Source organism: Pseudorca crassidens, chromosome 5 (genome assembly GCF_039906515.1).
Source record: "Pseudorca crassidens isolate mPseCra1 chromosome 5, mPseCra1.hap1, whole genome shotgun sequence".
Lineage (NCBI taxonomy): Eukaryota > Metazoa > Chordata > Mammalia > Artiodactyla > Delphinidae > Pseudorca > Pseudorca crassidens.
In genome coordinates this window covers 140,076,234-140,100,874 of record NC_090300.1, presented here as the reverse complement: position 1 = coordinate 140,100,874, position 24,641 = coordinate 140,076,234, and the positions used below count along the sequence as shown (strand labels likewise).

Genomic DNA, 24,641 nt, shown 5'->3' with positions numbered 1-24,641 from the left:
GAGGGATGGAGTGGGAGGCTGGGTGAGCAGATGTAAGCTATTATATATAGAATGGATAAACAACAAGGTCCTATATAGCACAGAGAAATATATTCAGTATTCTATGATAAACCGTGGAAAATAATATAAAAAAAGGAATGTATATATATGTATACCTGAATCACTTTGCTGTACAGCAGAGATGAACACAACATTGTAAATAAACTATACTGCAGTGAAAACAAAATGGGTGGCTTAAACAATGGATATTTATTGTCTCATAGGTCTGGAGGCTGGAAGTCTGAGACCAAGGTATTGGTAAGGCCATGCTCCCTCTGCAGGCTCTAGGGAAGTTCTCTTCCAGGCCTCTCTCCTAGCTTCTGGTAGTTTCTTGACTTGTGGTAGTATAACTCCAATCTTCATATGGGTTCTCCCTGTTCTATGTCCAAATTTCCCCTTTTTCTAGGGACACCCGTTATATTAGAGTCCACCCTAATGACTTCATTTGAACTTGATTTCCTCTGTCAAGACTTGATCTCCAGATAAGGTCCCATTCAGAAGTACTGGGGTTAAGACTCCAACAGGTCTTGTTTGGGGAATACAATTCAACCCACAACAGTAGCCAAGCGTGGATTTTGGTTCTAGTCTTTCCCCCATTGACTGTGTGGCTTTAGTTTGACACTTAACAGCCCCAGTTCCATATGCAAAAAATAAGGGGGTTGGGCCTTGTAATCTGGAGATTTTCTCTCTCAAATTCCATGGCTTTATAAACACACTTACTGTTCCTGAACCTCCATCAGTGGGATCAGTCTCTAATTTGTTTTCATGCTTTCATTTATTTATTTGTTGTGTTAGTGTCAGGTGTACAGCAAAGTGAATCAGTTATACATATACATATATCCACTCTTTTTTAGATTCTTTTCCCATATAGGTCATTACAGAGTATTGAATAGCGTTACCTGTGCTATACAGTAGGTCCTTATTAGTTATCTATTTTATACATAGTAGTGTGTATACATCAATCCCAGTCTCCCAATTTATTCCCCCCTCCTTTCCCCCTGGTAACCATAAGTTTGTTTCTTTAGGTATAAAAGATGTTGTTTAGAATTGGCTGGTTAATAGTAATTGCTACTTTTTTTTAAAAAAGCAACTCTGATATGCCAAACATTCTATTCAGGGCTTATACATTTTATTTAACCTTCAAAAAAGTCCTGCAAGATATTTATTAGAATCCCCATTTGATAGTTGAGGTGTCCCAGGTGCAGAGAGGTCACCTAATTTGTTAAAATTTATAATATTCACAAGTGGCAGAGCTGGGACTTGAATCCACATCTTTATGACCCCAGAGTCAAACACTCTCCTGTTTCCTTTGTGAAGTTGGCCATCCTCTGGACAGGTGGAACCCACGGGCCTAAGGCCTTTGGCATTGGTTTCTCATGACAGCTAATGATCTCTGTTCTGCATCCCATTTACTCACCTGAGAGGTTTATCTTTCAGTTCCATTAAGTTTCAGATTAAGCCAGCTAAATTGCCTAATCCTAAAAGGAGATCAGAGCAGAAGAGATCTCTGAGCTGCCCTTTGGAGGAACCCACAGCCTTTCAGTTTGTCTTCAATGTTTGCATCCCAGAAAAGGTTTGAATTTGTTAAGACCACACAACTTGTGGAGTTTAAAAGAGGTTTAATTTTGTATACACCATATTTTTCTTGCTTTTTTTTATGGGAGCCTGACCCTCAGAAACCTTTCTCCCAATTACTCACAGGCTTAGTTGCCATGTGACAGCTGCCATTTTATTCCTCTGAAGATGGGTAGTTGCCTACAGAGACTTCTCCAGTGCCACCCAAGTCTCCTGGAGAGCGACGCTACCCCCAGGAACAAGGGCCACCTCCCCTCCTAGGTCCCCTCCCTTGGGTGCCATTTCTTCTGCTTGTGCTGCTGATATAGATGGTAGGGCCCTTAGGAGCCACGTCGGTGTGGTCTTCTGCGGAAAGAATTCCTGTTTCACCCGGTCTTGTACTTCCTGAAGGGTAACTGAAGCAGAGCCTCCTCGCCTTAGATAGCTTCTGAGAGAGACAGCTTCTGTTTTCAGTTACAACCTCTGTAGATGGCAGACGGGGCTGGGCTGAGTTGGGCTCAGACCGCATCAAGGTCTACTCAGAATCACTTCTGCTGGTGACCAAGAGTTAGTTATTGGGCCAACTTCTTCCAGCAAGCTTTTCGGCTGCTCATTAACCTAGGTTCCTGGTGACCCGGCATCTCTACCAACAGTACTTTAATCATAGCCAGATGTTCCTCTCTGTGCTGGGATCCAAGGACAGCAGAAAGGATACTATTCATTGTTTTCTGTGCAGAGGAGGAGGTGACGGCCATAGCAGCTGGTGATATTATTAGAGGTCTTCTTTGGCAATGTATGTAGCTGATTACCTAGATCACCCTGCTTCTGTTTAACTAAGCTCATCTGGTGCAAAAAGCCATCACCTGCCTATGCAGCAAAGAAAACTTTTGAGAAGGGGATCGTATGAATGTGGAGCTGCTGATCAGGTAAGCTAGGAGGAGATGTCCCAGGAAAGAACGTCCTGTTCCACTGTAAACAGAACCACAGTTTACCTGGAATCTCTGTGCGTGTTTATTCATGGCGCTAGCTCATAATTTGGGTCCCAGTTCAGTCTATTTCACTTCTTATAAGTTTGTTTGTCTTCCTCCTCTTGTCTGATGGCAAGAATTGTCTGACTGGAGTGGTAAAGGTCTTGTGGGGCAGGCCAGCCCCGGTTTAATGAGCGTGGGAAGAAGCCAACATTTAGGTCAAGCTTGAGAATCAAACTAACACGAAAATGTAATCTAGGAAGGTCTGAGGCTGAAAATGTGAGAGCTCTTAGCAAAGCAAGATGTGGGAATTGATCTCTTCTGCACGTGTTTGATATTCAGCATGGCATATACTGTCACAGCCCTATGTCTTGGATCACTATAATTTAGTGGAGAAAACAGTCTTTCCATGTGTGCTGGATATTCCCAGCCATAGAAGATCCTTGAATTGACCAGCTTGTTGCTGGCCCTTTATGCCTTTTTTTATTTTTATTTTTTGCGGTACGCGGGCCTCTCACTGTTGTGGCCTCTCCCGCTGCGGAGCACAGTCTCCAGATGCTCAGGCCCAGCCGCCATGGCTCACGGGCCAGCCGCTCCGCCGCATGTGGGATCTTCCCGGACCAGGGCACGAGCCCATGTCCCCTGCATCGGCAGGCGGACTCTCAACCACTGCACCACCAGGGAAGCCCTATGCCTTTCTTTTTTGTGTTAAGAAAGTGATGGAGGAAAGTGAGGATTCTTGCATTGATTAAGGAAAAGGTTCAAACCAGGATCTTTTCCTTTTAGGCAGTCTGGTGGAATTTGTCCTCACACACGAGTCAGCCAACATTTATTTGAAATTCTATCATCTCAAATCTAAAGCCCACCTGCTCGTGTGCTCTGTAGCCAGGGATCTGGAGACTGTCCTGCACCCTTACCCTCAGTGCACTCGGGGTTTAGATGGGGGTGGATCTTATCCACTTCCTTCTCTGCTTCCTATCTTTCCTTCTCCAAAACCACATGGCCTTGCTCACTTATTTCATTGGTTACTTTTAGAAATATTTTGAAGGGGTCATTTCTTTTCCCCAGTGAAAACCCTTTTGCTGTTTGGACGACCGGTTTAACATCTTTTGTCAGAGTCCTCTTGGAGGAATGAAATGAATCGTTCATAAGGTTAAAAATGGCATGAAGTTGTTATCCATTTGGCTCCAGTCAGTCTCTGGGGATCTTATGGGTCGATGGATGTATAATCAGTGGGTAATGGGATTGGAAGCCTTAAGCCGTATGACTTCCTAGGTCTAATCCAAGACCTTCATTCTGTTGATGAGGAGGAACTTGAATCAAGTTTAGAATCCAGGTGTTATGACTCATGGTCCACATTGCTGCCTGCTATGTCAGGGGTCCGCAAATGGCAGTGATCTCAGTCAGCTGGGTGCTTATTAACCGTGCAGATTCCTGGGCCACTTCTATGAGATTCTGATTTTAATAAATACTCTGAGTTAACACTGTACAGTCAAGATGTAACGTGAGCCCTATGTGCAATTTAAATTTTTCTAGTGGTCGCATTAAAAAAGTAAAAAGAAACAAGTGACATTTTAGTAACATTTTATTTAATCCAATATAGACAATTTATCATTGTAACATATATAATCAATCTAAAAAGTTATTACGGGGGGGAGGGATAAATTAGGAGTTTGGGATTAACATATACACACTACTATATAAAATAGAAAACCAACAAGAACCTACTGTATAACACAGGGAACTGTATTCAGTATCTTGTAATAGCCTATCCTGGAAAAGAATATAAAAAAGAATATATTTTATATATATATATATATATATACACATATATATGTATGTATATATCACTGAATCACTTTGCTGTACACCTGAAACTAACACAACATTGTAACTCAACTATACTTCAATAAAAAATACCAAAAAAGTTATTAATGAGTTATTTGACTCTTTTTTGGTACTGAATCTTTGAAATTTGGCATGCATTTAATACCTATAGCACATCTTAATTTGGACTAACCATATTTCAAGTGTCAAAAGCCACAAGTGGCTAGTGGCTGTCACACAGGACAGTGCAGATCTATACCTATTCCCTCCCAATCATTGGAGCTCTTCATTAAAAGGCATGAACTGCCAACAAAGTAAGTCCCCCCCATTGCTTGATGCATTCAAGCATCTAGTGTTGCTAAGTTCACAATTCAAGTGCCCCACCAGGCAGACCTTGTTCAACTTTGTGGGCTACAGCACGATACTAGATAGGGATGTGTTTACATAGCAAATATTCAGGAAACCATTGGCCGTCGGATGACACAGACATCTTGAAGCCACACGCTACTCCCGTACCTCTGATCATATGCGTTGGCACGTGTAGACTATTGTGCAGGCCCTGGGAACTGTATGTGCTACAGGTACAGACAGTCAGTAAAGGGTTTCAGTGGAATTTTCAACCAGAAGCAGCTGAAAGTTTTTCCAATTTAACCTGTAAATGCAGTTGGGGGATTTTTGCACATGAATCAACTTGTTTGGCTAGACAGACCTTCTCTGTGCTCTCTCCCTGCCTCAGTCTTGGGCTCACAAAGGTGCTCTGTGTGTAAATTTGCAGGGGGATAGAATGAGGTGCATAGAAGTTCAAGGGAAACTTTCCCCAAAAATGCAGCACCAGGAAGCCAGGGTGGGAACACAGGAAGGGTCCCTTCTCTGAGTCTCCACTCTCCCCACCAGAAGTGCTTTTCAAAGCGTTGAGGGTGGAAAAACATTGGAATTCCAACTAATAAGATAGACTCACACATCATGGGAATTACATTGCTATGTGCTAACGTAATTAGAAATTAATCCAGTTGTCTCACTGAGTCTCACTGTTCTTTTTGCTTCATAAGAACTTTTTTAATTAAAAAAAGAAAGAAGAGGGCTTCCCTGGTGGCGCAGTGGTTGAGAGTCTGCCTGCCGATGCAGGGGACACGGGTTCGTGCCCCAGTCCGGGAAGATCCCACATGCTGCAGAGCGGCTGGGCCCGTGAGCCATGGCCCCTGAGATGCGCGTCCGGAGCCTGTGCTCCGCAACAGGAGAGGCCACAACAGTGAGAGGCCCGCATACCGAAAAAAAAATAAATAAATAAAAAAATAAAAAAAGAAAGAAGAAAAGGAACCTTCAGAAGGAAACTGGGTGTTTGGTACATGGTTTGTGCTCGGATGGATGTCACATTGTGTTGTGTAGCCACTTCAGTGGCATCAGCCAGTGTACACTTGGCTGGGTGTATACTTCAGTGGCATCTACTTATGGGGCCTCATGATGCTGGAGAGTGAGAGATGCTGAGATCTCGGAGTACCAGTAATAATAACAATTTCATAACAAGAACGACAACCAACATTTACCCAGCATTGTTTATGTCCCAGACACTTGGTATGGATGAACTCATTTAATTCTTGCAGCAGCCCTAGAAGTAGGTACTGGTATTTATTCCCACTTTATCTTGAAGGAAACTGGGGCACAGAGAAGTTTGCTACTTTGCCAAGTCACCCAACTGCTAAGGAGCAGAGCTGGGGTTAAACTCAGGTGGATCCTTAGTTCTAACCCAAAGACCACACCTGTTCTGCTTGGAAGACTCCTTAAATGTCCTCCTGCCAACTTCCCACCAAAGCAAAAATCTCTCTGACCTTCCAGTCAGGTGGTCATCCAGCCCCCTGCTTGAATGCATCAAGCAATGGAGAGCTCATTACTTTGTTGGCAGCTCATGACTTTTTTTTTTTAACTTACCCTGCAGTTGTATTTATTTATTTATTTAATTTATTTATTTAGGCTGCATCGGGTCTTAGTTGTGGCATGCAGGCTCTTTGTTGCAGCGTGCGGGCTCTTCTCTAGTTGTGGCGCACGGGTTCCAGAGTTTGTGGGCTCTGTACTTGGGGCACGTGGGCTTTGGTGCCTCACAGCATGTGGGATCTTAATTCCCTGACCAGGGATCGAACCCACGTCCCCTGCATTGGAAGGCAGATTTCTTAACCACTGGACCATCACAGAAGTCCTGGCAGCTCATGCCTTTTATGAAGAACTCCAATGATTGGTAAATTCTTTTTTACATGAAATCTACCTCCTATGATTAGCAAAACTTCCTACGATTAGCAGATTCTTAACCACTGGACCACCAGGGAAGTCCCGGCAGCTCATGCCTTTTATGAAGAACTCCAATGACTGGTAAATTCTTCTTTACCTTCTACGATCTACCTTCTGTGATTAGCAAAACTTGATTCCCCCTCAGTGTTTTGGGGTGGAGACTTCTTGAAGGTACAATAAGATAGAATTAACATATGATGGGACTTATATCTCTGTATATGTATTAATGTAATAGGAGGGTAATTACTTTTGAAAAATAGTTACAAGGATACAATTGTTTAAATCGTTTTCATCTGCCTGTGCTCCACTCCAAGGAACCACTTACTCTGTGACCTGTTATGTACCTCAGAAAGTTCCACCTCCATGCCTTTGTTTCTGCTGCCTGGAACAGTCTCCCTTCCACCTGTTCATAGTCAAATGCTGTTCCCTCTTTGAGCCTAGTTCGCTCTGCCATGAAGTCTTCTTTGGTAAGGAGAGAAGTTGTTACCAACGAGAGAACTAAATGATTGTTTACCTAAGAGGAATTAATAAACAGTGATTTCCCTCCTTTAGACCTAGAGCAAAGGTCAGAGCTGTTTGAGCATCCGTGTCATGTTGGAGGCTTCCTTCATAGCCATGTGACTTTGGGCAAACCTTTTACTGTCATGGGCCTGGCTTTCTCACCAGCAAAACAAAGAGCTTGAATCAAAGGATCTCACCATCAAGATGTGCATACCCGAGCCCCTGGTCAGCTTTTTAAAAATGCCCGTGATAGGAGTACTCTGTCAGACTGTGAATTGGTAACCCTGAGACAGGCTGGGACCTAGGACCCTTTGTGGCATGCTTGCACCTGGACAAACGTCTTCTCAAGCAACAAAATACAAAGAAACCATAAGAGACTAAAAATAACTGCATCCATGTGCAATTGGGGCAAATTATGGACAACAAGAAAGAAAAAGACCAAAAACCCAACTGCCACTTCTGAAGAGCTGGGAGCAAAAACAGAGTACGGGGAGCAAAAGCAGGGTATTGTGCATACCTCTGTACACACCACCAAAGGGGTGGGCAAACCCCTAAGCCACTCCTCTGGCCCATCCCTGGACCTGCCCTTACCCTCATCCCATATGAGGAACCAGCTTGTCCTCCCTTGGGGAGTGAGTAAGGGAACATGTTACTTGTTTTTGCTTCCCCTTGCTGCAGCAGTGGCCCCATTAAAGCCTTGTTTGTATTTCTTCTCTGGCCTCTAGTCAGTTTCTATTGATTAAGGAAGGCCAACAATATCACTGATGAACATAGATGCAAATATCCTCAACAAACTACTAGCAAACAGAATCCAACAGCACATTCAAAGGATCATATACCATGATCAAGTGGGGTTTATCCCAGGAATGCAAGGATTCTTCAATATATGCAAATCAATCAATGTGGTAAACCATATTAACAAATTGAAGGATAAAAACCATATGATCATCTCAATAGATGCAGAAAAAGCTTTTGACAAAATTCAACACCCATTTATGATAAAAACCCTCTAGAAAGTAGGCATAGAGGGAACTTACCCCAACATAATAAACGCCGTATATGACAAGCCCACAGCCAACATCGTTCTCAATGGTGAAAAACTGAAACCATTTCCTCTAGGAAACAAGACAAGGTTGTCCACTCTCACCATTACTATTCAACATAGTTTTGGAAGTTTTAGCCACGGCAATGAGAGAGGGAAAAGAAATAAAAGGAATCCAAATTGGAAAAGAAGTAAAGCTGTCACTGTTTGCAGATGACATGATACTATACGTAGAGAATCCTAAAGACGCTACCAGAAAACTACTAGAGCTAATCAATGAATTTGGTAAAGTTTCAGGATACAAAATTAATGCATAGAAATCTCTTGCATTCCTATACACTAATGGTGAAAAATCTGAAAGAGAAATTAAGGAAACACTCCCATTTACCATTGCAACAAAAAGAATGAAATGCCTAGGAATAAACCTACCTAAGGAGACAAAAGACCTGTATGCAGAAAATTATAAGACACTGATGAAAGAAATTAAAGATGATACAAATAGATGGAGAGATATACCATGTTCTTGGATTGGAAGAATCAACATTGTGAAGATGACTCTACTACCCAAAGCAATCTGCAGATTCAATACAATCCCTCTCAAACTACCAATGGCATTTTTCACAGAACTAGAACAAAAAATTTCACAATTTGTATGGAAACACAAAAGACCCTGAATAGTCAAAGCAATCTTGAGAAAGAAAAACGGAGCTGGAGGAATCAGGCTCCCGGATTTCAGACTATACTACAAAGCTACAGTAATCAAGACAGTATGATACTGACACAAAAACAGAAATATAAGTCGATGGAACAGGATAGAAAGCCCAGAGATAAACCCACGCACATATGGTCACCTTATTTTTGATAAAGGAGGCAAGAATATGCAATGGAGAAAAGACAGCCTCTTCAATAAGTGGTGCTGGGAAAACTGGACAGCTACATGTAAAAGAATGAAATTAGAACACTCCCTAACACCACACAAAAATAAATGCAAAATGGATTAAAGACCTAAAAGTAAGGCCAGACACTATAAAACTCTTAGAGGAAAACATAGGCAGAACACTCTATGACATAAATCACAGCAAGATCCTTTTTGACCCACCTCCTAGAGAAATGGAAATAGAAACAAAAATAATAAAATGGGACCTAATGAAACTTAAAAGCTTTTGCACAGCAAAGGAAACCATAAACAAGATGAAAAGACAGCCCTCAGAATGGGAGAAAATATTTGCAAATGAAGCAACTGACAAAGGATTAATCTCCAAAATATACAAGCAGCTCATGCAGCTCAATATCAAAAAAACAAACAACCCAATCCAAAAATGGGCAGAAGTCCTAAATAGACATTTCTCCAGAGAAGACATACAGATTGCCAACAAACACATGAAAGCATGCTCCACATCACTAATATTAGAGAAATGCAAATCAAAACTACAGTGAGGTATCACCTCACACCAGTCAGAATGGCCATCATCAAAAAATCTGCAAACAGTAAATGCTGGAGAGGGTGTGGAGAAAAGGGAACCCTCTTGCACTGTTGGTGCCAACGTAAATTGATACAGCCACTATGGAGAACAGTATGGAGGTTCCTTAAAAAACTAAAAATAGAACTACCATAAAACCCAGCAATCCCACTACTGGGCATATAGCCTGAGAATACCATAATTCAAACAGAGTCATGTACCACAGTGTTCATTGCAGCTCTATTTACAATAGCCAGGACATGGAAGCAACCTAAGTGTCCATTGACAGATGAATGGATAAAGAAGATGTGGCACATATATACAATGGAATGTTACTCAGCCATAAAAAGAAACAAAATTGAATTATTTGTAGTGAGGTGGATGGACCTAGAGTCTGTCATACAGAATGAAGTAAGTGAGTCAGAAAGAGAAAAACAAATACTGTATGCTAACACATATATATGGAATCTAAAAAAAAAAAATTGTTCTGAAGAACCTAGGGGCAGGACAGGAATAAAGATGCAGACGTAGAGAATGGACTTGAAGATACGGGGAGGGGGAAGGGTAAACTGGGACAAAGTGAGAGAGTGGCATGGACATATATACACTACCAAATGTAAAATAGATAGCTAGTGGGAAGCAACTGCATAGCACAGGGAGATCAGCTCGGTGCTTTGTGACCACCTAGAGGGGTGGGATACAGAGGGTGGGAGGGAGATGCAAGAGGGAGGGGCTATGGGGATATACATATGCATATAGCTGATTCACTTTTTATACAGCAGAAACTAACACACCATTGTAAAGCAATCATACCCCAATAAAGATGTTAAAAAAAAAAAAAAAAAGGAAGGCCGGAACCCTGGTCAGTAAACCCCACTGTGAATGGAATTCTCTGAGCCTGTGTGAGGAACACTGAGGGCATCTGTCCTGATGGTGAAGGCGTAAGAATATTTTTAAAATTTGAGAGGATTGAATCAGCCATAATGTTGATCTGAATGAGAGGTATTTTGGTGGATGGGTGGTAAAAGCATGTTTCCACCATTTGGATAAATTCAGAGTCTTGGATTTGGCAGAAGTTTGATTTTAAGAACTGGAACATGAGTCATCTCTAATGATCCTTAAATGAGCTGCAGGCTGAGCAGAGAAGAAGGCAACAGCCAGCCTCTGTGGCTGGTGAGGCCGGAGACTCTTGGAAGTTCCTCTAAGAAATATGTTGATTGATCCCTGTTTTATTCCGGGTTTTTAAAATATAATATACCGCTCCCTCCTTTTAAAGGAGGGTGAGATGGGCACCAAGGCTTAGGAATAAGGGATGTAACTGGGAGAAGAAGGTCCTTGAGCTCTTTGGAATCCTGAAAGGAGCCTGGGGACGTCTGTGCACCGTGGAGGAAAGTTCTCTGTGCCCGTGGCTTCTGCAGGCGCTAACAGCAAGAGCCGGGAGGTGGCAGAGAGTGCGCGGATTAAGCGAGATGCTTGACCCAGGCTTCTGGGTCCTGTCAAGCTTCCTGCAGACAGGGTCAGAAACTACCGAGAAGTACTCCGGGCGTTTCGGCTTTGCAACTGCTTGGAGTGTCGTAATAGTAACACGGTGACAGCACAGCATCCCGGGTCTCCCCATGTGGGAAATTACACTCTACCAAGTGGAGCACTGAGGTCTGAGCTGCCCCAAGCCCTGAAGTTTTTTCAAGTTTTAACCTCATGGTACTTTAACATTCAGTAAGTTGTAGCAGAGCCTCTGCGCCAGTCTGATCTTGTCCCCCAGAATGAAAGCTGCAGTAGAACAGCCTGGAGAAGAGACACCCATGGGAGGAACAGCAGCAGCAACCTCTGGAGAGGTGCCCTTCCATACGGGGGGGTCCTGCAGCCCAAGCCAAGCAGCTGAAATGACCCATCTCCCCTTCCCCCCTACTATGCAGGTCCTCCTGGGCTCCAGATGGTCCTGGCTAAGACAGAGAACAATGGGTGCAGCAAGTAGCCTCTTTCAAGAGGGACAGTTTACATTTTCTCTGCCAGTGTCCTCTGTTTCCCTCCATGAACCTTTGAATGGCCCGAGTTCCAATCTCCTTTGGTGGAAGTGAGATGAAGATCACGGGCATGCTTTGGAAAATTAAGAGCATTATAGAAGCCCTGGGATTGTTTGTTTTATTTAAAGAAATTTTAAAATTATTATTAACTTTAGTTTTGGCTGCGTTGGGTCTTCGTTGGGTCTTCATTGCTGCGCGCGGGCTTTTCTCTGGTTGTGGCGAGCAGGGGCTACTCTTCATTGCAGTGCGTGGGCTTCACATGGCGGTGGCTTCTCTTGTTGCAGAGCACGGGCTCTAGGCGTGCGGGCTTCAGTAGTTGTGGCTCACAGGTTCTAGAGCGCAGGCTCAGTAGTTGTGGCGCATGGGCTTAGTTGCTCTGCGGCATGTGGGATCTTCCCAGACCAGGGCTTGAACCCGTGTCCCCTGCATTGGCGGGCAGATTCTTAACCACTGCACCACCAGGGAAGCCCAGCCCTGGGATTGTTATCTTGCCCGACTAGCATTTGTTTTTTGGGAATTCTTGACTTTTCTCCATTACTGTGAAAATGCCATTCAAGAATAAGTCAAAAGTTCTCATAACCACTTAGAACCTGCGGAGAACTGCCAGCTGCCTTGATGAACTGCTTGATAGAGGCAACGAGCAAGTGCTCACAACTGCTGGAGATGCTTCCTAGGTCATGACTCAGGAAAGAACAAGGAGGAAGAGGGACAGTGTGCTCCTGAGGGGACTGTGCCTTCCCTGGATGGTTGTGTCATGTGGCAGGGAAGAGCCCACGTGCCACAGTCTGCCTGCTGGGGCTGGAGCCCAGCTTCACTGTTAGCTGTGTAATCTTGAGCAAGTTACTTAACCTCTCTGGTCTCAGATTCCTGTTCTGTAGAATGGGGAAAGTGATTGTACCAGGGTTTGTCAAGATTAAGTGGGTGGATCCAGTAGCACGCTTAGAATAATTCAATAAATGCCGAACTTATTGTCATTTGTTTACAGTAATTGCATGTATGGGCGCTGAGACCTGTGTAATGGGTACATTGCCCATTTGTTCCTCACTGCAAGGGCAGAGGCATTACCCCATTTTATACAGAAGAAAAATGGAGGCCCTGAGAGGTGGCATCTCTTGGTATGCTAGTAAGAGGCAGAGCTGGAGTTTTTACTAACCCAAGACAATTTAGCACCCATAACTCATTCAGAGTTCACCTTAAAAGGTTATCAGTAATATTTTAAATAACTGATTACTACAGTCTGCAGTCCTTGACATTTGCAGTATTTAAAAAAAATTGAAGTATAGTTGTTTTACAATGTTGTGTTACTTTCAGGTGTACCGCACAGTGATTCAGTTGTGTATGTATAACTGATTCTTTTCCGTTATAGGTTATTACAAAACCACCTTTTTTTCCCTTATAGGTTATTACAAAATATAACAAAATATTGAGTTCCCTGTGCTAGACAGTAGGTCTTTGTCTATTTTATACATAGACATTTGCAACATTTGAGGAAAGTACACAGGGAGGCTTCCTGGGTAGCATGGGCTGTTCTGGAAGCATCTGTGTGGCTCTACCAGGCTTCCGTGGTCCAGCTCCTTGCCTGTGTTCCTAACTGCCTGCAGGACAGCTCCACTGGGGACCCCGCAGATACCCCATTTCTACAGGTCCCAAATCTCATTACCTTCCTCCAAAACCTTTTCCTCCTTCCATGGTAACTCAGGTGAATGGCCTCTCTATACTCCCCTCCATTCTTGCTGGAAATGATGGTTCCATCTTTGACTCTCACCTGCACTTAAAACTGGTAGCCACGTCTGGAGGACTAATGTCCACAAGTCTCTTGACTTTTTCTGTCCCCATTGCTAGTTGGGGCCAATGTTAAGTAGGGTAGGCAGAGCTGGTATAACAAATAGATCTCAAAGCATAAAATGACACACAATTAATAGATGGTTAGTTTTTGCTCACGCAACAGTATTGGGTGAGTAAGCTGGTCATGGTATGGCTCTGTGCACACAGCCATTCATTCAGGGATTCAGGCTGACGGAGTTTCAGTCATGTTCAGTGGGATTCCAAGGATACTCTGAGCTTAGCATCATCACCACCAGCTGGAAAGGAAAAGGCAATGAAGAGGCACTCTGGCAGCTTGGATGGGAAGATCTGATACGTGAGTCCACCACTTCTGATCACATCCCATGTGATCACAGCCAACTGCAAGAGAGCGGGTAACTTGGACATCAACAACCCTGCAGGCTTGCTGTTGTCTTCAGAACAATATCCTTAACGTGGCATTCAGAGGCCTCCACAACATGATCTAGTCTAACTTGCCTGCTTATCTTCTGCTCTAAGCCTCCAGCAGCCTCGGCCAACCCTGGCAGATCCCATGCTCCTTCTGGAACGGGCCGTGCCCACTGGCCAGCCTGTGCCCCTGCTCTGCTCAGGGCACTGTTTCTCGTCACTCATGGTCTGAGTCCTGCCCTCCTTTAAAATGTGGTTTAAAGGCCACCTTCTTCCTGAAGTCCCTTCATGCTGTCCTCAACTGAAAAGGCTTCTTCTCTGCCCTCCTCTCTCCCCTCATACACTTCTCTTACAGCCAGAGGAGAAATATATTGGTCATGCTTCCTATTACAGCTCCTTGTTCAATCCCTTGGCAGACTGAAAGCCCTTCTTGTGTTTTGCCTTCCTCTTAATGCAGAATACAGCCAACACACCAAAGCTTCCATCACCCATTTTTCATAGATATTCCTAGGTTTCAGTTTTGTTTCTCTTCCCCACGGCCTGGTCTGGCCACCTAGAAACATCCCTATGTCCTTTCACATTTCTTTACCTTTGCCTCCGCTGGTTTCTCTACCAGGGAGGCCATGATGGCATCTCCATCATCTGGTGAACTGGTGATTACATCATGTGATGCATTCCTCAGCCTTCCTTCTACCATGGGTGTCCACTCCTCTGGTAGAACCTGTGCTCACCTCTATTCTAGTCCATTATCCCAACAGATGTGAATTCCTTGAGAACCAGAACATCCTGATAGGTTTTCTGGAGACATGATGCGAGCCTAATGTTTGGTGCGTAGAAGGATTAAATCAGCATTTCTTGAGTGAGGGTGCCCACCCAGCCGAGTTCATTCTTGTTGCTGGAGAACTTTGCAGATAGATTGCTTGAATCTAATGATAGTGCAGTTAGGCCTTCTCGAATGAACAGTTTCTTTTGTCATTTGATTCCCCTACTAAGATGGCAGAGTGCAAGCACATTTTTCACTTATCAAAGAGGCCCAGGGCAGGTAAAAATCTGGGGAAAACCCAAATCACGTAATGAAATACCAGAGAAAAAAGAAAAGAAGTCTAGGGAAATATACGTGAACAATGAACTTCACATTCTTGAACTGCTTCTTTTTTTAAAAAATTGAAACATCTCCAAAGAGTACAGCCTTAAGAAACTTGGCCCAGGTGTATTTAATTTTCCAGAACAATATCCTGATGATTATCATCTGGGAGCGTGAATTCTTAACCCTTGGAGGCCGACACCTACTGTTTGTTAACCACCCTGAAAGCTTTAGGGGTTTTGCCAAGGCAAGAAAATGTCAGGGGGTTAAAGATCGAGGTTCAGTAAACTTAGAAGAAAAGAGCTCTGGGTTGGCTTGAAGTTGGTTCAGGTAGAGGAGATGAAGCAATACAGGTGGGGTCTTCAGAAAGAGTAAAAGAGAGTTGGATGAGTGACAGCACCTTGCATATTTCATGGGATTGGGTTCTTGAACGTCTTCTCAATCACCTGATCTGGGCCAGGAGAAGCCACAGCCACGTATCCATTTCTCACTTTTATTTAAAGCTTGAGTTTAGACTTCTGTTGTTCTGATTGCAACGCAAACTCAGAATATCATGTATATTCTTTCAAGTTGAAGTTTTTAAAGGAAACAAATAAACTTTGAGCTCTAGTGCTGGAAAGAACAGTCTGGTAGCTTTTGGGGAAGGTGCTAGTCTTTCTGCAGGAGGGTTCTCTCCTTGCATTGTTAGATTTTTAGTTCTCTGAAGATGCATCATGAAAGCTTGATTTTAAATGTACGTTGGTGGCCATGGAATTGGAGAGAAGTGAAGAGACCTAATTATTATTAGGAGGGAGAATGGACAGGAGTTGGTGATGAGTTGGCTGTGATGTGTGGGTGGGAGGTGGAAAAAATGGTGCCAAGGGTGGCCCCTCAGATTCTACTCAACAAAACTGGAGGTAGGAAGGACCATTCCCTGAGAGAGGAGACACAGGAGGAGGGAAGAAGGACTGGGACTGGGAGAGACGATCTTAAGATCAGATTTGGACAAGTGGCATTTAAGATGCCACGTGGAATTTATGGTTCTGAAATCCATAGGTGAGATCTGGGCTGGAGGTACACATTTTGAAGTCGTAAATATCCAGTTGGATTTCAAAATTCTCCAGCTGGGCTCAGTTTGGTTGTATTTAAGTCAGGATACTGTACTAAATTTACAAGGTAGCGAAATTACTTCACATGTCTAAATTGTCTGCTGATGAGAGGACAATTGTAAGCCTCAGTGGTCTTCACCCACTGAGGGTGAAGTAACAAACATAATTTTTACTCTTAAATCAGTATCTCTGTAAGCCTTTCTGTGTCTTGGAGCAATTCCTTTCACAAATGATACTTCCTTATCCCAAGCCACACTCAAAGAGGAAATATTGGGTTGGCCAAAAAGTTCGTTTGGGTTTTTCTGTAACAGCTTATGAAAAACCCAAACGAACTCTTTGGCCAATGCAATAAATGGTGGCAAGCATGGCGACGGGCTGAAGAAGCAGCTGTATGGGTTTCATGTGGTGCATCTCTTGTTTCAGACATCCTCACTCAAACATCTTGGAAGAATCTTGGCTCATGCTCCCATGCTACATCAGTAGTGCCCAGCTATTAACTGCAAAGGTTTAAAAAATCTTTAAAACAACAAGCCCCAAATTGTTTAAAAAAATGCAAAATACTTCTTACCTCTCGATATTCTCAAGGATCCCCAAACCATTTAATATTTTGAAAAGACTTGGTCCTATAACATAATAAATTACATTCTAAAAGTTGAGTCATTGATATGGGGCATAATATTACCACTACCACCACAATTACTGACCACTAGGCTGGACATTAACTCACTTAAATCTATTTGGTAGGTGGTGTTATTTCTCCCATTTTCCAGTGAGAATATGGATGCTTTCAGAGGATACAGAGCTAGTAAATGGCAGGATAAGGATTTGAAATGAGTTGTGCCTGACTCCTAAGACTCCTTTAGCAGAGGGGGGCTCACTTTTGGGGACTTGACACTTATTTTATTACTTATTTTCTTTTGCCCCATAGATGGTTCACTCCCTCCGTAGAATTAGACCTTTTGAATGGGTCTTTGTTCCATTCCCTTTATTTAAACAGTCAAAATGTAGACTAGCCACCTGAAAAATAGGGTTTTGAAGGTGGTCTGTTAACCAACTACCCCCTCCTCTTTCTAAAGTGTCTTGAAGACAAAAGCCACCATACGAATGCTAGCTATCATTGTGTTCATTCAGAACCATGAAAGAAGCTGCTGGTTGGAGATGAGTGAGCCTCTGTCTCTGAAAACTGAATTTTTGTTTCTTAGCTGACATATATGGAACCAGAACTCTTCCATGGTGGGAAAGATAAATCCCTTGACTCTGAAAAATGAATTTGAGGGGTGGTTGGTTGGAGAGCTCAGCTATTGTGTTGGGTCCTAGTCTGAGGGGTGGAAGAAAGAGAGAGAGAGAGAGAGAGAGAGAGAAGAGGAGAGGACAGGTACTTCTCAGATATTTGTCTCAGTTGGGAAATAGGGACATTTTATGTGCGGAATCTTATACTTATCATACATAGTGCTTTTTGCCCAGAAGGCTCTCGCAAGAATGCATTCTTTTTTCCTTTCTTGTCCACACCCATCAATGATAATCAACGCCACTTGGGTGATTCTGGAAGCTAGTCTAAACCAGCTACGCTACTTAATAGTTGTGGGAATGGGCAGAAGAATAGTTTCTTCATTGAAAACTATTAGAGGAATTTATAGGCTGTCAGGGTGTAATTAGCCGTGAAAGATTTGGCAGGGACATGCAACTGACATTCTTCTCTCATCTTTTAACCCTGCCTCTTTCCATAACTGGCACACCTCCCCACGTCCTGGCATTGGTGTCGTGCTGTTCTGCTCTTTGAATCTCTGCCCTGGCTTGGTGGTTCTGCAGCCTACGTTGTCCTTCCCTCTGTGTTTCTGTGAGCTCTGTCAATTGCCCCTCCACTTGATACGGTATTTGTTTCTCTAACCTTCCTTTACTAAGGAAGGTTATGGATCCACCGAGCAATGATGTCAGACAGGCATGCTGCCGTTTTGCATCTGTGCTTGCATGGATGTGTATGATTTAAGGCCTAAAAATATATTTTATCAGTTACTGGCTATAGAAAGTCAAGTTTGACCCAGTTAGAAGTTATCAGCACTACTTAAAAGAATAGGCTTATTTACCTATATACATTTGAAATATGTATATTTGGGGGATAAAGACTACTTTGAAATTTGAGGTTCATTTGTCATGATTTTGCTTAGGTACTCACTTTGAATAAAACCAACAGCCTCGGGGGCTTCCCTGGTGGCACAGTGGTTGAGAGTCCGCCTGCCGATGCAGGGGACACGGGTTCGTGCCCCGGTCTGGGAAGATCCCACATGCCGCGGAGCGGCTGGGCCCGTGAGCCATGGCCGCTGAGCCTGCGCGTCCGGAGCCTGTGCAAGGCCCGCGTACCTCAAACAAACAAACAAACAAAAAACTAACAGCCCGTGGAAAATTATGACTGTTTGTTTCCGTTTGGATTAATGCTGCTTATAGAAAATAAGTTCCCAGAGGGCAGGGGCTATAGCTCATGGATATTTACAGCACCCGCTGTGAAAGAATGTGCCCTGTTCTTAGTAGACACTGAAATGAATGTTTTAGAAATAATGATAGTTTTGCAGTTCCTCAAAAAATTAGACATAGAATTACCAGACGATCCAACAATTTCACTCCTAGGTTTATACCCCAAAGAATTGAAAACAGGTACTTAAATACATGTACATGAATGTTCATGGTAGTGCTAATTCATGACAGCCAAAAGGTGGAAACAACCCAGATGTCATCAACAGATGAACAGATAAACAAATTGTGGTATAAACATACAACGGAATATTACTCAGCCTTAAAAAGGAATGAAGTATTGATACACACTACGATATGGTTGAATCTTGAAAACATTATACTTAGTGAAAGAAGCCAGACACAACAGGTCCCACATTGTATGATTCTGTTTATATGATACATCCAGGATGGGCAAAGCCATAGAGACAGAAAGCCAATTCGTGGTTGCTGGAGCAGGGGAGAAGGGAAATAGGGAGTTAACTGCTTAGTGAATAAGGGGCTTTTTTTGGGTAATGAAAATGTTTAGGATCTAGAGGGAAGTGGTTCACAATCCTGTGACCATACTAATTGCCACTGAATTGTGCACTTAAAATGGAAAATTTTATGTTACGTGAATTTCACCTTAATAAAGGTAAGGAACCACAGCAAACACCCACTGAGCACTTGCTGTGAAGCAGGCATCGTATTAAGCATTTCACATAATTCTCCCGTCGAGGTCACATGTCCCTCTGTGACGGGTGATGAATTCCTTCCATTTTACAGATGGAGACCCTGACGGAAGCCCAGAGAAATTAAGCAACATACTCTCCTTCTGACAAGCTTTCCAGAACCTCGCATTCCCAGAGTTAAGTATGGTGACTTGAAGAAACTTGGAGGTAGGTGATTCTGAACTGCTTCAAGTGTGAAAGAACACCTCTTGGCTCTGAATTTGGACACTGGGTGGTCAGGGACTCAGAGGCTGTGGTTCTGTGTTTAGAAGGAATGTTTGCAGTTCTGGGTGGATGCAGAGGTGCGCTTCAGAATTCTTTGTGGATGATGAAATTTGAAAGGCCAGGGAGACTTCCCGGTGGGATCTCATGATTAGGGGTTTCCTGGAGGGGGGTGTAGGCAGGCTGGTGTTAGGATGGACACACAGGATCTTTCAAAGTGGCCTTTGGTTCTGAATTCATACTTGACTGGTCACTCCTCAAGTTTCCTTGTAAATTTTTCATTTATAAAATGTTAGCATATAATCTCATTGAATCAGTGGCTGGGGATTTAAGGATTTTCAGATACGCAGGCCGTGAAATATCTGGGTTGACCGTATTTCCCATGTTCTGGTTTTCCCCTGTGGTTTGCTAAACATGATTTTATAAAGACTTTTCTATTAGGACCTGCCTACCATACTGGGGTACTCTTTTCTTTCTCCATTTATTTGCTCCCTCCCTCTCTCACTTACACATTCACTTATTCATTAACTCACTCACTTACTTATTCACTTGCTCACCCACTTTTTCCCACTAGCTCGCACATTCTTTAGTTCACGAACTCCTTGATTGATTGAGTCATTTAATCTATATAAACAATACATGAATTTACATTCCCACCAGCAGTGCAAGAGGGTTCCCTTTTCTCCACACCCTCTCCAGCATTTATTGTTTGTAGATTTTTTTGATGATGACCATTCTGACTGGTGTGAGGTGATACCTCATTGTAGTTCTGATTTGCATTTCTCTAATGATTAATGATGTTGAGCATCCTTTCATGTGTTTGTTGGCAATCTGCATATCTTCTTTGGAGAAATGTCTGTTTAAGTCTTCTGCCCATTTTTGGATTGGGTTGTTTGTTTTTTTGATATTGAGCTGCATGAGCTGCTTGTAAGTTTTGGAGATTAATCCTTTGTCAGTTGCTTCATTTGCAAATATTTTCTCCCATTCTGAGGGCTGTCTTTTCATCTTGTTTATGGTTTCCTTTGCTGTGCAAAAGCTTTTAAGTTTCATTAGGTCCCATTACAGCCACTATGGAGAACAGTATGGAGATTCCATAAAAAAACTAAAAATAGAACTACCATAAAACCCAGCAATCCCACTACTGGGCATATAGCCTGAGAATACCATAATTCAAACAGAGTCATGTACCACAGTGTTCATTGCAGCTCTATTTACAATAGCCAGGACATGGAAGCAACCTAAATGTCCATCGACAGATGAATGGATAAAGAAGATGTGGCACATATATACAATGGAATATTACTCAGCCATAAAGAGAAACAAAGTTGAGTTATTTGTAGTGAGGTGGATGGACCTAGAGTGTGTCATACAGAGTGAAGTAAGTCAGAAAGAGAAAAACAAATACCGTATGCTAACACATATATATGGAATCTAAAAAAAAAAATTGTTCTGAAGAACCTAGGGGCAGGACAGGAATAAAGACGCAGACATAGAGAATGGACTTGAGGATGTGGGGAGGGGGAAGGGTAAGCTGGGGTCGAAGTGAGAGAGTGGCATGGACATATATACACTACCAAATGTAAAATCAATAGCTAGTGGGAAGCAGCCACATAGCATAGGCAGATCAGCTCGCTGCTTTGTGACCACCTAGAGGGGTGGGATAGGGAGGGTGGGAGGGAGACACAAGAGAGAGGAGATATCGGGATATATGTATATGTACAGCTGATTCACTTTGTTATACAGCAGAAACTAACACACCATTGTAAAGCAGTTATACTCCAATAAAGATGTTAAAAAAAAAAAAGCAATACATGAAAAGTCACTTGTAAAAATGCAATTGGTATAAAAATACATCAAGCTAAATGTGAGAGTCCTCTTGGGCTGAGTCTCCCAGCTCTCTCTCCATCTCATTCTGGGCTGCATCAGGACCACCTCTCCTTCACAGTTCCTAGTTCAGTGTGCAGGCTTCAAGACTTCTTCTAGACATTTATTTTATATGTAGATGTATACTGTGAGGGTTTCCCCACATTGTATATCATAATGATAATGGATTCCTGTACTGGAAAGTCTTTTTAAAACAACACCTATTAAGTTTTTGACTTTTAAATTTATTTTAAAGCAGTTTTATCATAAAACTTTGTAGAACTTTGCCAGTAACCCTAGAAATTCCCTCACTCCCACCAAAAATAATCACTTTTATGGATATTATGGTATTAAATTTGTTGCATCATTATGGTTTAATCCAAAGTATGCAGCCCTACACACTATAGGTATTTGCCCTATTATTAAAAAAATTTTTACATTTGAACCTGAAGAACCTGGGCCCTCTGACCTGTGGAGTATCCCCCAGGCTGGAGTTTGCTGACTGCACACTCATGGTGCAGATCAACATGCTCCTCTGTTCTCTGTCCTCCTATAAATTGGCATCTGGATCCAGAAATCTTACCAGGTCCAGGTTTAGCCCCTGGACTAGAATATTGTAGGTGGTGCTGTTTTCTTCCATCACATACATGCTCATTTCTCCCTTGTTTTTCATATGATGTACATTGTCTAGATCTGTTCATTCACTGAGCACTGCAGAATGCTGATGTTCTAATTACATCATTTAGTTTTTGTTTATCCCAGCTATATTAGCTGGGATAATTTTATAAGGAGATACCATCTTTCATCTACTATTTGGTTACCTGGTGGTATAGTTCATATAGGAAAGTAATATAAATATTTGGCACTCTCCTTTTACTTACTTAGTTTTCAAGATAATGTATGGGTTCCTTGTCATCCTTGAAAGTTGACCAGTTAGGTTTTTAAAACATGTCATTATGAGCTCATGGATTTAAACATATTTGATGAGTTTCAATCTATAGCAATTCTCATCCTTATGGGGGTTCACATTGTCCCATCTTTGACCCAGAGAAGCTCTTCAACTTAGGCCTCTATAACCAGTTGCTCTTGTGTCTTCTTGAAATGAATCTAGAACTGAGTTCATCACCATTTCTAGGCTTTTCCAGTGGACAGAGCTAGGAAAACACATATGTATGTATATGTCTATATCTATGTCTGTTTATCTATCTATCTATCTACCTATTATCTAAGATAAAATGCCTTGTGAATTCACACTGATTTCTAATTCAAGTTAAAGACTACAGTGTTTGTACTTTACCTCCTCTGTACTGCATGTGTATCTCCTTTATTTCACACCAAAAACCTTAGTTCTCAAGCACACAGAATTAGAGTGGTAGAATTAGAACTTCCCATCATTACTCACTTGCTTTATTCCATAGTATATACACAACAGTCTCAGAATAACTACATAATGCTGTTACCACCAATTATGATTCCTGAAAATGGTCAACTTCATTTTGTCACATATGCTACCTTCATTCTCCCTCTATTTTTTATGGTTTTACTATATACTTGTGGGCAGATCTATATTTATATAGTCATATAGACTATAAAGTCTCCCTTTATAAAGTCTCATTAAGTTTTAGTTCTTCAAGTAACCCCACGTTAACATGCTCACCACCTGCCTTATGTACATGCTTCTCTAGTCATTTTGGTTGTCTGAAGCTTGTGCTCTAGTAAATTCCTCAGGAAGAACTCAAGGGAATATTTTCTGAGATTCTTCATGACGGCAACAGTTTCTCTGCTCTTGACACATGAAGGTGGTCGGTATTGCTGAACATATGTCAAATCAACGCTATGTGTGATGCGGGATCTGCCTTTGCTCTCAAGGTCACTATTTGGACAATTGGCCAAATTTGAATAAAGTCTGCATAATAGGTATTGGACAATAGCATTGTTCATTTTCTTACTTGGATAGTGATATTGTGGTTATGTAAGAGAATGTTCTTGTTTTTAGGAGACACAGACTTCAGTGATTAGGGATAAAAGTGCATCATGCCGGGAACTTACGTATCTAGCTACACACGCAAGATAAATGGTAATATTTGGGGAATCTAGGTGAAAGGTACATGGGAATTCTAAATTCCTTATACTATTCTTCAGCTTTTCTGGAAGCCTAAAATTATGTTGAAATGAAAAGTTAATGTATAGCTATGCATTTCTCAATAGACATATAAATACGTACCTATGCCTGTTTATGCTAGCATTCATAGCTTTACTGGTACAATTTTACTGTATCTTTTGAGTTACATATTTTTTCAAAGATAAGTAGTAGAGACTTTTTATGATGTTTAAGAACTTATTGATATATTTGGCACAATAAAATATGGCGTCTCAATGATGGATCCAGAAAATACGCAGGGAAGAAAGACATAAGTGTCTTCTTTGTGAAGAAAAAGAATCCATTGACAATGCAGAGATACAGAGATTCATTCTTGATTCATTTTTCGTAGATGTTCATTTCCGCCATATTTTCTTAATCATTCGCTGAGACCTTGTTCCTTTCTTCTGCTACTTTTTTCCTTTGAAGCCAAATAAACATGACCAGACTTTTATTATTATTTTGCATTGAGCATCCCAAGATTTAGATTGGTGGTTTCAAAGTAAACAAACAAGGGACAGATGCGAGGGAAATGCATAACTCTATGGACTTTAGTGTGTATCAACTTTATTAGGCAAATTCATAAAAAAATAAGTTTCTGCTCACTGTACTCTGTCCTTAGGGACTAATGTTCTATAAAGGGGGAACAATTTCTCAGGAAAGGTTACTCTGGGAAGATGTTATGGATTTTAGAACCATTTCACATCCTTGCTGTTTTTTTAAGGCTTATGGAGACAGACCATTGTGTAGCTAGTGAGGTATGTGTGTGGGTGCTCCCTGACGGGTTATGTTCTTGTCCTGATATCGTGGGCACAGGTGGATGTAAGTGCCTCATGCTTGGATATCCTGGATCCTTTGTCCAAAATGTGTTCATCTTTTCCACTAGGTGTCAAATTCTTGAAAAGTGGAAGCACGCCTTAAAGATATGACACAAATCTTCGTCATCTGCAGCTCACAAATGGGCTGTCTTTGAAGGTTCTTTCTATGGCCACAGCTTGAAATTCAAAATTGCACTTTTCTATGGACACATGGTAGTTAGGTTCCCAGGCCAGCTGACTGAAATTTGCCAACGCCGCCATGTTAATTTCTGTAGTATTGAAGCAACACTACAGACCCCAATCGC

The 24,641-nt window shown here is 42.1% G+C and overlaps 1 protein-coding gene across 3 annotated transcripts in view; it reads left to right on the top strand.

Annotated features, from left to right (window-relative positions):
- SETD4 (SET domain containing 4) overlaps window positions 1-24,641 on the top strand; it is a 412,601-nt gene that overhangs the window by 164,420 nt on the left and 223,540 nt on the right. For all 3 annotated transcript variants that reach the window (XR_010943838.1, XR_010943837.1, XR_010943839.1), the window contains exon 13: window positions 19,349-19,461. The gene's annotated coding sequence lies outside the window, so the exon portion shown is untranslated. The remainder of the gene's footprint in view (window positions 1-19,348; window positions 19,462-24,641) is intronic.